The 12,777-nt window shown below is 52.5% G+C and overlaps 1 pseudogene; it reads right to left on the bottom strand.

Moving 5' to 3' along the window:
• Window positions 1–5,710: 5,710 nt before the first annotated feature.
• Window positions 5,711–6,907, bottom strand: LOC137215497 (transmembrane protein 25 pseudogene; annotated as a pseudogene).
• Window positions 6,908–12,777: the final 5,870 nt, after the last annotated feature.

Below are 12,777 nucleotides of genomic sequence, written 5' to 3'. Positions count from 1 at the left end.
AGCCCCCGCCGTTCTGCTGGGATACTTAACCTCCGTGTGGTGACCCATCCTTCTAGTTATCGAGCGTCTTAGTCTCTTTCCACCTCATCCTTGGTGACCTTCCTCCCACACCAGCCGTCCACTCCCATGACCACACTTAGTCATGACCCGGAAGGGCAGTGCACACAGTGAACATTTACTGAGCACTTATACCACATGCCAGGCACTGTGCCAAACGGTTTACATGTTTACCCGTCCCCGAAACCTGTAGGCTTGGTATTTAAAGACGAGGATACACACTCAGGAAGGTGAAGTCACTTCCCTGGGTGACACATTTAGTAAAGTGGCAAAGCCAAGATTGTAACAGAGCACTCTCTGGGTCCCAAATTAAAAATCCCTGGTTTTAACCACAACCCAGTACTATCTTCCATGTTCAAAATCCAGTATCCTGCGCTCTGATCCCAGCACCTTCCTTCCAGGCCTGGCAGGCATCCGCTGCCATCACACCTGTAGCATCAACTCATAGAGAGAGCTCCACTCCCTTGACCCCTCTGTTTTCTGCCAGTTGGCCAGACCCCTCCTGGCTCCTCTCCCTTCCCTGCCCAGCCAGAGCCTCACATTGGACCATCTGATCTCTCTGGCTAGCTCTCTAATAGTCAGGGTCTCGGCGGGAAACAGAGGGCACCACAGCTGGGATTTCAAAGATCATTTAATGAAGGGACTTTTTGCTCAGAGTGTGGGTCAGGTTGAGAGAACCAACAAGGGAGGTGAAAACAGCGGGAAGTTGGGACCACTCTGAGGTCTGCAGGGGTCAGGAGAGGAAATGATATTACTGGAGCCCGGTGAGACCGTGGAACATACCTGAGCAGCGTCAGCATTGTGGAGGGTGCAGCCACTCTCAGAACTACGGTACTCTGACTTCCCTGGCAGTCCAGTGGTTAAGACTCCGTGCGTCCAATGCAGGGAGCGCAGGTTTTGTCCCTGGTCAGGGAACTAAGATCCGCGTGCCACATGGCTCCCCCCAACCCCCCGCCAAAAAAGAAAAGGGACAAAAAACCATGGTAGTGGGAATTCCTTGGTGGTCCAGTGGTTAGGATTCCGTGCTTCCACTGCCAGGGGCCCAGGTTCGATCCCTAGTTGGGGAACTAAGATCCTGCAAGCCACGTGGCATGACCAAGAAACAAACAAACAAACCACGGTACTGATCCAGAGCTGGGAGTAGGAGGTGACATATCCAGAATGACCCAGTTAGAAGTCAGAGGGCAAGGCAGCCTGGATGATGCTGTTCATACGGGCAGAGAAGGGTGGAGGTGGGCCTGGAGGGCAAATGGAAAATGGGCAGCGCGCTCTGGGTTCCTGTACACCCTGCCTCTGCCTCATCTATCAGCACATCCCTAACCCTGGTTCAGGTGGCTGAGATTGGCTCAGAGAAGAATGGTGACAAAGTGGTACATATAGGTGCCACTCCGACTTCTTGGTCAACCCCCTGTCAGTCACCACACTCCCACGAACATCCCCCAACCCTACCCTTTCATTCTCAACAAATAAAACTAAGGCTAATCAGTCATTAATTTCTTTCAGCTTCCTATACACACCTATAGGAATTCACACCCACCTTTACTTCCCTTCTCCAGGCTCTTTTCTAGTCCAGCCTCTCCACCCATGCATCGCCTATCATTATGACTCCCAGAATATTACTCCTTCATTCTTCCCTTCTCTGTTTCAACAGTGCTTCCTTCTCGCTCCTTCTTCTTAGCCTATAAATATATGCAAATTTCTACCACTTTAACAACTAACAAGGACTTTGCTGGTGGTCCCGTGGGTAAGGCTCTGGGCTCCCAATACAGGAGCCCTGGGTTCCATCCCTGGTCGGGGAACTAGATCCCACACGCTGCACCTAAAGATCCCGCGTGCTGCAACTAAGACCCAGTGCAGCCTAAATAAAAAAACAAAAACAAGAACAAAAAACCTCTACCTCCCTTTACTCTGTGCCCCCTCTAGTGCCTGCCCTTTGTCTTTCTCCTCATCCCACCCAAAATTTCTTGAAAATAAGTATGAATTAGGGTTCTTTGGCTGCAAGCAACAGAGACTGACTTGCTAACTTAAGCAAGCAAGGAATTTATTAGAAGGAAATAAAGGTGGCACACACAGTGGAAGGAAAGACCGAAGAACCCGGCTTCAGAAAAGACTGGAGCCAGGGCAGGGGCGGGAATCGAGAGAGCAGGAAGGAATGGCGGTTTCCTCAGGGCCCTGGCTGCTGCATGAATCAGCTCCAACCAGGTTCAGGCGTCCTGTCACGTAAGCTCACAATTCAAATTCCAGGGAGAGCTTCTGATTGGTGCAGTTTGAGTCATGTGACCTCCCTTTGGCCTGTGGACAGCTGGGCACCCTGGCGGACAGAGTCTCATGGAATCGTACGTATCTGGTAGGCCATGGGTGGTTACTCAGAGAAAAATCAGGGAGCTGTCATAGACGGTGGGGAAATGGCTTCTGGGCAGGCAGAAACAATAGATGTCCGTGCACTCGTGCTCGTCAGTCAGCCCCAGCCTTCATCTCCCATCTGAGTCCTCAACTCACCGAAACCATTTGCACCGAGCTTGTTAATGACCTTCTCTTGCCAAATCCAAGGACATTTTTCAGTCTTTATCTGCAGTTTTTAACTCCATTGACCAGTGCCTCTCTTTTGAAAATCTTTCCTCCCTTGGCTTCTGCATAACAAATCAACCCAAGACTTAACATCTTAAAATAACAAACATTTATTATCTCATAGTTTCTGCAGGTCAGAAATCCATGAGCAGCCTAGCTGAGGGGTTGTGGTCTCTTCTGAAGGCTTGGGTTGTGTGTGTGTGTGGATGGATAGCATGACCTAGTTTCCCCCAGGGTGAGTGATCCAGTAGAGGGAGAGAGAGAGAGAGAGAGAGAGAGAGAGAGAGACAGAGGGAGGGAGGGAGAGAGAGAGGGAGGAAGGAGAGAGACAGGAGAGATGGGGAAAAAGAAAGACATGCACTACACAGGCAAGGAAGCTGTGGTGTTTTTTGTTCTGTTTTTTGTGGCCTGCAGGATCTTACTTCCCCAACCAGGGACTGAACCCTGGGCCCTCGGCAGTGAGAGCATGGAGTCCTAACCACTGGACCACCAGGGAATTCCCAGTGTGGTCCTTTTTATAACCTAATCTTGGAAGTGACATCCCATCACTTCTGCCATATTCTATTTGTTAGAAGTGAGTCACTAGGTCCAGCCCACAATGGGGAAGGGATCACACAAGCACATGAGTATCAGGAGGCAGGGTCACCGGGGGCCTCGTAGGGGCTGCCTACCTCGGCTTCCATAACACAGCACATTCATGGTTCTCCTTCCTCCCTGGCAGCTTCTCTGGTCCTTGTAGGGGCTCCTCTTACTCTGCCCTGCCTTTGAAATGTGGCTCTTCCCCTGTGCTCCTTCCTTGGCCCATAGCTCTCTCATTCTTCATATTCTTCCTGAGAAATGTCCTCCACCCTCATGGTTTTAGCTATCACCTGTATGCTGATGATGCCCAAATCTTCAGTGCAGACCTGTCTCCATGATACTGCACATAAATACGTCCAAATATTGACTGCAGAGCCAATATAAACTCTTGGACCCAGGGCATGTCCCATGAGCACTGCAGACATAAGAAGTTCCATAAAGGGACTTGCCTGGTGGCGCAGTGGTTAAGAATCTGCCTGCCAAAGCAGGGGACACGGGTTTGAGCCCTGGTCTGGGAAGATCCCACACGCCGTGGAGCAACTAAGCCTGCGTGCCACAACTACTGAGCCTGCGCTGTAGAGCCCGTGAGCCACAACTACTGAGCCCGCGTGCCACAACTACTGAAGCCCACGCGCATAGAGCCCATGCTCTGCAACGAGAAGCCACTGCAATGAGAAGCCTGTGCTCCGCAATGAAGAATAGCCCCCGCTCGCTGCAACTAGAGAAAGCCCACGCGCAGCAACAAAGACCCAACGCAGCCAAAAATAAATAAATAAATAAATTTATGTTAAAAAGAAAAGTTCCGTAAAAACTTCACTGGGGAATTCCCTGGCAGTCCAGTGATTAGGACTCTTTGCTTTCACTGCTGAGGGCCCAGGTTCAGTCCCTGGTTGGGGAACTAGGATCCCGCAAGCCTCATAGCGCAGCCAAAAACAAACACAACAACAACAAAAGAACTTCATTGACTAAGTTCTGTGCCGCCTCCTATTTTCTCCCAGCTCAGCAAACGGGACCTCCACCTACCCTGGCATCCAGCTGAGGAGCGTGCCCTTGACACCACTCTCTCCCTTACCCTCATATCCAAATGTAAAGCCTTGCTGACTGGATTTTCCTCAAGGTTTTTCCAGCCTGTGCCCTCCTCTGTGTCCCTGACACCAACATCGTAATACTGGCTTTTAGTACCTCTTGCCTAGGCTATTGCAACAGCTTCCTGATTTCTCTGGCCCCCACTCAAAAATGCAAAACTGCCCTTGATGAAACCCCCATGGCCTCTGAGATCAAAAGATGCTTAATGACTGGGCCCCATCCAGCCTCTCCAGCAGCATCTTCCTCTCACAGCTTGTGCTCTAGCAACCCGCCCGCCTGTCTGCACACACCCTGCTCTTCCTCATGTGTTCGTTTTTTTCTGTTCATACTGTCCTCTCTGAGTTTAATGCCCCCTGCAATTTCGGGAGAATGATTTCCCCTTGAAAACTCAAGAGAATTTGAGCTCTTGACAGCAGGAGTTATATCCTCTCCTGCTTTGCATCCCCAGCGCCTTCCGTGGAAGTCACGCTTATGTAGGTGCCTCAGCTTGTGTATGGAATGGATGAATGTATAAGCTGGAGATTTACAGTAGCATAGGGTATGGGAGCTGGTTCTTTATTTTTTTTTTCACTCAGTCAAGTTTATTGAGAATCTACCACGTGCTCAGCACTGTCCTTGGCAGTGACGTGAGAAAAATTACAAAACAAGATATCAAGAAGGGAAAAATACACTTTGCACTCTGTTAATTTGCAATCTTTTCCACGTTGCTTTTCAAAAGTGTTCTCGGGTTGTTTGGGGATGTGATCTCCCTGCTTTTTCCAATTCCCCCTAAGGTTTCCAGCACTCTCAAGTTATGTGCCACTATGGCCATCCCCTAAAGATCAGGGGATGGGACAGGAAGAACAGCTTCCTGCTGATGGGGTAGTCAGGGCTGGGGTCCTATAGCGGGGTAGATACTTTCAGCAGGAACCCGTCAACCCCGAGGGCTCAGGGCACTCACAGTGAATCATGAAAAGGCCAGACTTGGGGAAGCCCCAGACAGGGCCTTGGGGCCCTTGCTCACCCCTCCCCAGAAGACATGCTTAAAGTGCTAACACTGTAAGAAAACAAGGTATAGCTACATGCAGGCCTGGACACACCAGACTTCTCACCTCCCATTCTTCCCCTTTCTTGTGCTAACACCAGGCGCTGGCACCACCAGGGCCCAGGCCAGAGGGGAAGTCTAGTGCCAAGTGGAGAAGGTCCAATGTATAACCTGTGATGCCCAAGGGGGGCTGGGGCAGAGAGGTGTGCAGCAAAGGGTACTGGTTTGTGCTTGGCCGGCGCTGCTGGGCCAGAGGTGAGTTCCTGTGCAAAGGGCAGGCTGGTTCTCTACAGCTAGCAGGGTCCTAAATTTTCCCTGAGGGAACAAAGCTGCATAGCATGGGAAGGAGATCCAGGACGTGCAGGGCCCTCCCAACCAGGCATGCCCCCGGTGCTGAGGAGTACCGGTGTGGGGCAGAGCTGCCCCAAGCCGACAGGCCATGCCACGCTTAGATGCTGGATGACCTCCAGGCACACCTGGACAGAGAGCCCCATCCGCCTGGGCACAGGCAATCATGCAGGCCCTCAACCAGAGTTGGAACAAGGGCTTAGGTCCAGCTGGCAGCCTTGCCAAGGATACCAGTGACCCAGAGGACAAGCAAAAGTGGCAGTGGCGTGGCCTCTTCCCGTTGGCAATGTGGCCAGGCCTTGGAGGAGGACCGGGAGGGTGCCCAGGGGCCAAGAAGGAACCCTCTGTCTTGGCCTCAGCTCAGAGCCAGATCTCATCACTGCTCACACTGGACACCCGATAAATGTAGCCCAGCATTGGGAGACGGATGAAACCTCGGCTGCTGAGGAGGCCGCCGGGCTCCGGATCCAGAAACTCTGGCTGGCTGTTGTCCTGAGCCATCTGCTGGTCTGCTGGTTTCCCTCTGGAGTCTGGAGTGAGGTCACTGAGCTGCAGGTGGGACGGGAGGGACATGTTCTCCCGCGGCAGGCGCACGTTGTTGAATTTCAGGTTGTTGGAGTCACTAGGGATCAGGGATGGGCGCCGGGAGGGGCCTGCGGCCGGAAGCGAGGCGCTGGTGACACCCACATCGTCGGTGGCCACCAAGGAGAGATTGTGTGTCAGGCTGCGGAGCTGCAGCTGCACGGTGTGTTTGGTGAGCCACGGGTAGTTCTGGGCAGCCAGCACCAGGAGGTCAGAGGCATTGACAGTCACCGGCCCATCCTGGTCGATCCAGGTCACGTTGGCAGGCGGGTTTGCACGCGCCAGGGCAAAAAGGACGACCAGGAGGCCCGGGCCTTGAGCTTCCTGGTACTTGGCCCCAACCTGGGCAATCTCCAGCTTAACTGTACACCTTGCAGGCACAGAACTGAGCACTGACTCCACGGGACAAACAGGCACACACTTGCAGGTACACAGAGACAGCCAGCAAACGTGCAGCCTGCACCAGGCCCAGACACACACACACACACACACACACACACGCATAAACACTCGGGTACACGTGCCCCTCCCCCAAAGGGACCATCCTTCTCCCGACCCCGGCTCTCTCCTGCCCGCTTTCCTCACCCCATCTACGCCCCTTTTCCTCTCCTCTGGATTTGGGCTGAAGAGGAGGGGATCCAGGAGGCGGGGGTCACAAAACATGCCCGCCCCTGCCTCTGGGAGCTGGTTCTTGAAGTCAATAGGTTAGCCAGGGGGAGAAGAGTGGGAAGGACATTCTAGTTATAGGGAACTGCATGTACCAAGGCCAGGAGGTAAGAGGAGGCGGATGCAAGGAAGTAGTGGTGGTCCAGTGTGGTCGGAGGATAAGATGCATGGTGGACAGGGACTGGAGGGGGAGGGGAGCCAGATATTGCAAAGGGCCTGAAAAGCTGGCTAAGGGGTTTGGCTTTTGTCCTGTTGGCAGCAGGGAGCCCTGAAAGAGTTTGAAGCAGGGACTTCATCAGAGGCATGTTGTGGAACGATCACCCCAGTGGCCAGACTGGAAACTGGGAGGCGAGGTAGGAAGCAGGTGCATCGGGCCAAGCAGGAGGTGTGGAGGCCTGAACCAGGACACTGGGGGCAGGGAAGAGAAGAGGAGATGCATTTGAGAAATATTAGGTCGAATTCTTTGAAACTGCTCTTTTGTAAAAAAAAAAAAAAAAAGCTGATTGACGATTGGTAATTTTCATATGGTTCATCTTTTTTAAAAAATAATTTTATTGTTTTTTTCAGTTGGTTTCTACATTTTATTTATTTACTTTTAAATTTTTATTTTATATTGGAGTAGAGTTGATTAATAATGTTGTGTTAGTTTCAGGTGTACAGCACAGTGATTCAGCTATACATATACATGTATCTATTCTTTTTCAAATTCTTTTCCCATTCAGGTTATTACAGAATACTGAGCAGGGTTCCCTGTGCTATACAGTAGGTCCTTGTTGGTTATCTATTTTAAATATAGCAGTGTGTACATGTCAGTCTCAAACTCCCAGTCTATCCCTCCCCACCGTTTCATCTTAATATTAAGGCGGGAAATGAACTGAATTCGATTGCAAGCCCGATGTGGATATGAACGTGAGGAAGAGGCTGTCAGGCTGGGGGCCATTTTTCTTGACTTCATTGCTAGATCAGATGGAGCTGCTACTATGGGGGGAGGGATCTCAAGTGTGTGTGTGTGTGTTGGGGGGGTACGATGGGGAAGAGGCATTTCAGGTTAGACTTGTTGATTCTGAGGTGCCTTTGGGACCTCCAGGAGGTGGCTGGATATCTGGTCTGAAGCTTAGGAGAGAGGGATAAGCTGGAGACAAATTTGGGGTTACCAGCAGAGAGAAGACAGTTTGGGGTAGGGATGATTCGCTCTGGGAGAGCAGCCGAGACAGCAGGAGAACCAGAGGAGTGAACTTTCTTAGATGTAAAGAGCATTTTTAAAAGATGGTTGTGACCGTGTGCTGCAGAGAAGGCAAGTCCCATAGGACTGAAAAGCACCTATTGGATGTAGCAAGGAGGAGGCCATCTGTAAGGGGGAACGTTGATGGGGGTGGTCTGGACTGGGCTCTGGTGGGGCAGAGGCTAGGCCCTGGCCTTGACACTGTCCCTTCATCCTCAGTAATGCATGGCTCCAGCCACCAGGGGGCAGTGGCCACATGGAATCCAGGCCGGAGGGATCCACTGGGGCCAGCAAGCTTGCAGATAGATGTGGGCAGTGGGCACGGACTGGGGGGGCGGGGGGATGGCCCACTTCAGAGGCTGTTGCCTGGTGGGGAGGGACGTTCCCACGTGAAGGGAGCAGGAATGAATTTCCAGAAGGACAGGGGAAGGAACCCCTGTCTGTGGGGCGGCCGAGGGCAGATGAGCAATTCCCAGTCCTGTCTTGCTTGCAGTTTCCCTCTTGTGGGCCTTTGCAGGTGCAGGTGGGGTTTATTCAACCCAGTACTCCCAATGGTCATGAGGTTTGTATTTTGGACCTTGATTTTCTCTACTCTCATTACTTGATAGCCCTACTTTTCATTCTGTGTTTGAGGCATACTGAACTTTTTTCAGTCCTCACCTGCTACCATGTGAAAGTCCTTCTTCCATGGAAACGCCTTGCCCTCCACCTCCATCCTTAAGGTTTTATCTCAGGCATCACCTCCTCCTGGAAGCCCTCCCTCACTGCCCCCTCCACCTCCTCTTGGTTCCTACTGAGCACAGTTTTCCCTATCTTGAGCCTTAACGTTCTGGCGCATAAGTTTTTGTTTATTTATGTATTTTTGCTCAGCTTTACTGCAGCATAATTTAAATACAGTCATTCACCCACTGTAAGTGTACAGTGTGATGGGTCTTCACACACACAGGGTCATGTAACTGCCCCCAGTCATGATGCAAAACATCTCCGTTACCCCCCAAAGTTCCCTCCTGTCCCTTTGCTACAGTCCCTCCTCCCAATCCCAGCTCCTTTCCACCACTGAGCTACTTTTCTGTCACTAGAGTTTCGCTCTATCTAGAATTTCGTGTAAATGGAATCCTATCGTATATAGTCTCCTGTGACAAGCCTTGTTCACTTTGCTTTTCGGGTTCATCTGCGTTGCTGAGTGTGTCAGTAACTGCGTATTTCTTGTCTTTTTCCTCCCCACAACAGGATCTCTGTGAGGGTCACCTTTGTGTTTTCAGCTCATAGCACGGTCCTAGCGCAGACTAGCACTCAGTGAATGTTTCTTAAATGGGACTGAATCATACGCTCTGGGAGAGACAACCTAGAAGAGCTTCTTGATCCTTGGAAGTGCATAACGCTAGGCCCATCTGCAAGATGTCCGGTGGCCTTCACGTCGCTCTCCAGCCGCTCTTCCATTTGCCCTGGCCATTTCTAGCCAGCAGGCCCTCGCTCCTCTGCTCCTTTCTAAGCTTCTTCCTCTACCTGGTCCTTGGTTCTCCACTCCTACCCGCCCTTCTGGCCTTTGGAAACCTCTGTACCACGGAGCCCTCACCTCCTTGAGTCTGCCAGCTCCTCCTACCACCGCCTCCTGGACCCTCCCCCTGCCGCTGCCTCCACACCTCGGGCTGGCTCTGGGTACGATTCTCTGTGCCCCAGGAGCCCTTCTCTCTGAGCTCCTTTTGGGATGCTGGAGGCAGCTCTCTGCCCCATCCCGGGATGCTGAGTTATGATTTCTCTTCCCTCCTCTCTTCTGCTTCCTGCCATCCCCCTTCATGCCCCACTCAAACACCTTCCCATGGGAGGACCTTGGGGGAATCTCTAAATTTTGTACTGGCCAGAAAAACCTCTATCTCTCTGATTTCTTTCCCTCTCCTCCTTCCCTCCATCTCTCATCTCTTTTCTCCTCTCCCCAGTCTGGGTCCCTCTTCTTGACACCCTTAGCCCACTCTCTTGTCGCTGGTCTCCTGTCCGCCCCACTTACCTCCTTTCTCCTCCAGTCTCCCCTCCGTTCTCTCCATCCATTTACCTGCTGTCCCTGTGCTCCGCCCTTTCTCATCCACTGTCTCCTGTCTGTCTCTGTCCCCACGGCCTCCTTCCTTCCTTCCCGAGGTCCCATTCCACTTCTACTTCTCTTTTTCCCCCGCTTCTTCTTGTACCACTTCTTTCCTCCTTCTCTCAGTTTCCGTCCCCCACCCCCTGTGCCTCCGTTTCCCATATCTTACCCCCTTTACCCTCAGGGGTGTAAGGGAGACCCAAGACTTGTGAGCCAGACACAAAGACACACACACACACACACACGGCCACAGATGCGTGAACAGACACGTTGCATTAGCGAGCATGTGCCTCTATCCAGAGGTGCGTTCAGATATGCAGACACAATTATAAGTATCCATAGCTTACAACATATTGCATTTATAGCACCAGGTACCGTTATTTTTACACAAGTTTCTGAAATGTGAATGGGCCGAACGAGGAAGGGTGAGAGCTAAGCACACAGGTTCACTCACAGGGGAAGAACTGCGTGCATGCATATCTCTACCCAGACACGGCTCTCGCTCAGACCCACACACACACACACACACACACACACACACACTCTTCAGAGGAATCCACACTTCTGGAATCAGGGCTCTTTCAGAAGCAGGGAGAGCATGCACGTTTTCCCAGCATTGCGTGCCGTGTCCCGCATACATCTTCGAACGTGCCTGGTGGCTGCCTCAACCCTCCCAGGGTTATGACTCAGGGCTGGGTGGAGCCCTCGAGAGCGTTTAGGACAACCTGCCCCCAGGGCTGTCCTCCTGCATCTGCTTCTGGTACATGAGGAATGTCAGCTCCTGCTTGATACAGATATTCTGGATAATTAGGGGATACCTATCACATGCGGGCCACTCAGCATCCTGTCTAGGGAGCGTCTGAAATGGATGGACTTCCCACGTAGCAAATCAATAGTTTTGGGTCCTTAACACCGGTACTAGTGTCCTTAGTGCGTATTCATCATACACATAATTATTACATACTTGGTCATTCTTAGAAGGGATGAGCCCTCATCGCATGCCGTCCTTTTAGGTGCTGGGGGGCGAGGCAGAGCATAGCCCATCCTTGGCGTTGGCCCCAGCCCTGGCCTGGCACCTCCCTTCTGGCAGTCACCCTCTGTCTGTTGTGCACACACACACCGGGGTCTGTTGGGTAGTTCATTGCAGGGTCCGTGTTCCTCCTTGCTCCTTCCAGGGTGGGCCATTCCTGTGTTGTCATTACACACACACCTTTTTGGGGGGTTTCCTTCTTACTAGCGGGACCCATGTGCCTTTGTCTGCAAACGGAGTGGGAGTTTCTTACAGTAACTTGTGTTATACTCATGCTGTGGGTCTCCAGGATCTGCTCATGGGCCTCTCTCACGTTGACACCAGGGAGGCCCATTAGGTCGTGCGCCTGCTTTATGGGCACAGGCCACACAGTACTCCCTGCGTTCATCTGCGCTGTGCATACACAGTGTGGATTCTGGCAAGCTGCTTGGTATGTGGTTCCTCCATCCATGCCCTGTAGTTCTTGTGTGCCTAGTTTGTGTGCAGGTGGGGCAGCCATTTCCTGTATTTATCCGTGTCCTGCACAGTCAGTGTGGGTGGGGCCTGAGGGCCTGAGGGCCTGTGATGTGTAGGAGGTATTAAGTGGTTCCACGTCTCTTGTGCACGGCTGCGAAAGTCCCTGTACCTACTTTGTATGCACATGGGGTGAGTATTTCTTGCATTTATTTGTTTTGTGCACACACTGTGGGTCCCAAGAGGCTGCTGCGCACACGGGGTAGTAGGTACTTCCGTGTCTGTTAAGAACGCTGCACGGTCCCGTGTACTTACTTTGTACGCCCGCGGGGTAGGTGTTTCCTGTATTTATTTCTGTTACGCACTTGCATTGTAGGTCCCGGGAACCCTCTCGGTACGGTACACGTGGGCAGTTGGTGATTCTCATGTTTCTCTCACGCACCCAACGCGACGATCCTGTGTGCCCATTCAGTCGGCACGGGGCAGCCGGATGACGGGTAACAAAGCGACAGGCAGTTGCTGAGCCCAGACCGAGCGGCGCGCCCGCGCCCTCCTCCCCCAAACCCCTTCCTGGTCTGGGTACCACTCGCAGCCCCATCCTCTGCCCTGCACCGCAGCGCCCCCGCCGGCCGGGGCCGGCGGCCACGTGTCCTCCTCAGACTCGGAGCCGACTTTGCCCGGGGCCCAGGGTCCCTTCCCCTTCAGCCTCCCTTTCCTTGCTCTCCCTCCCCAGCCTTACTGTGTCGGGCACAGGGGAGGTGTTCAGTGACCGTGTCCTGCCCTCCTTGCTTCCCTCCCCTCCCTGCTATTTTTGTCTCCCCCAACCTGCTCTCCTGTTCTCTCCCCCTCCACTCCCCTAGACCCCCTTGTTCCTCTCCTGGTCTCTGCTCTCACCCCAGCCTGCACTTTCTGCTTTCCCTAGGCTCTGCCTCTTTGTCCCCCACCCTGCCACACACACCTTTTCCAGTCTCATTCTGTATTTCGGACTCTCCATTTATCTCTTGGTGTCTCTGTCTTGTACCTCCCTAAGGATTTCTGTCCACCAGGGCGCCTCTTCCAGTGTCTGTCTGTCTCCATCGACCATA

Source organism: Pseudorca crassidens, chromosome 20, assembly GCF_039906515.1.
Source record: "Pseudorca crassidens isolate mPseCra1 chromosome 20, mPseCra1.hap1, whole genome shotgun sequence".
NCBI lineage: Eukaryota > Metazoa > Chordata > Mammalia > Artiodactyla > Delphinidae > Pseudorca > Pseudorca crassidens.
This window is presented reverse-complemented; position numbering and strand designations above follow the sequence as displayed.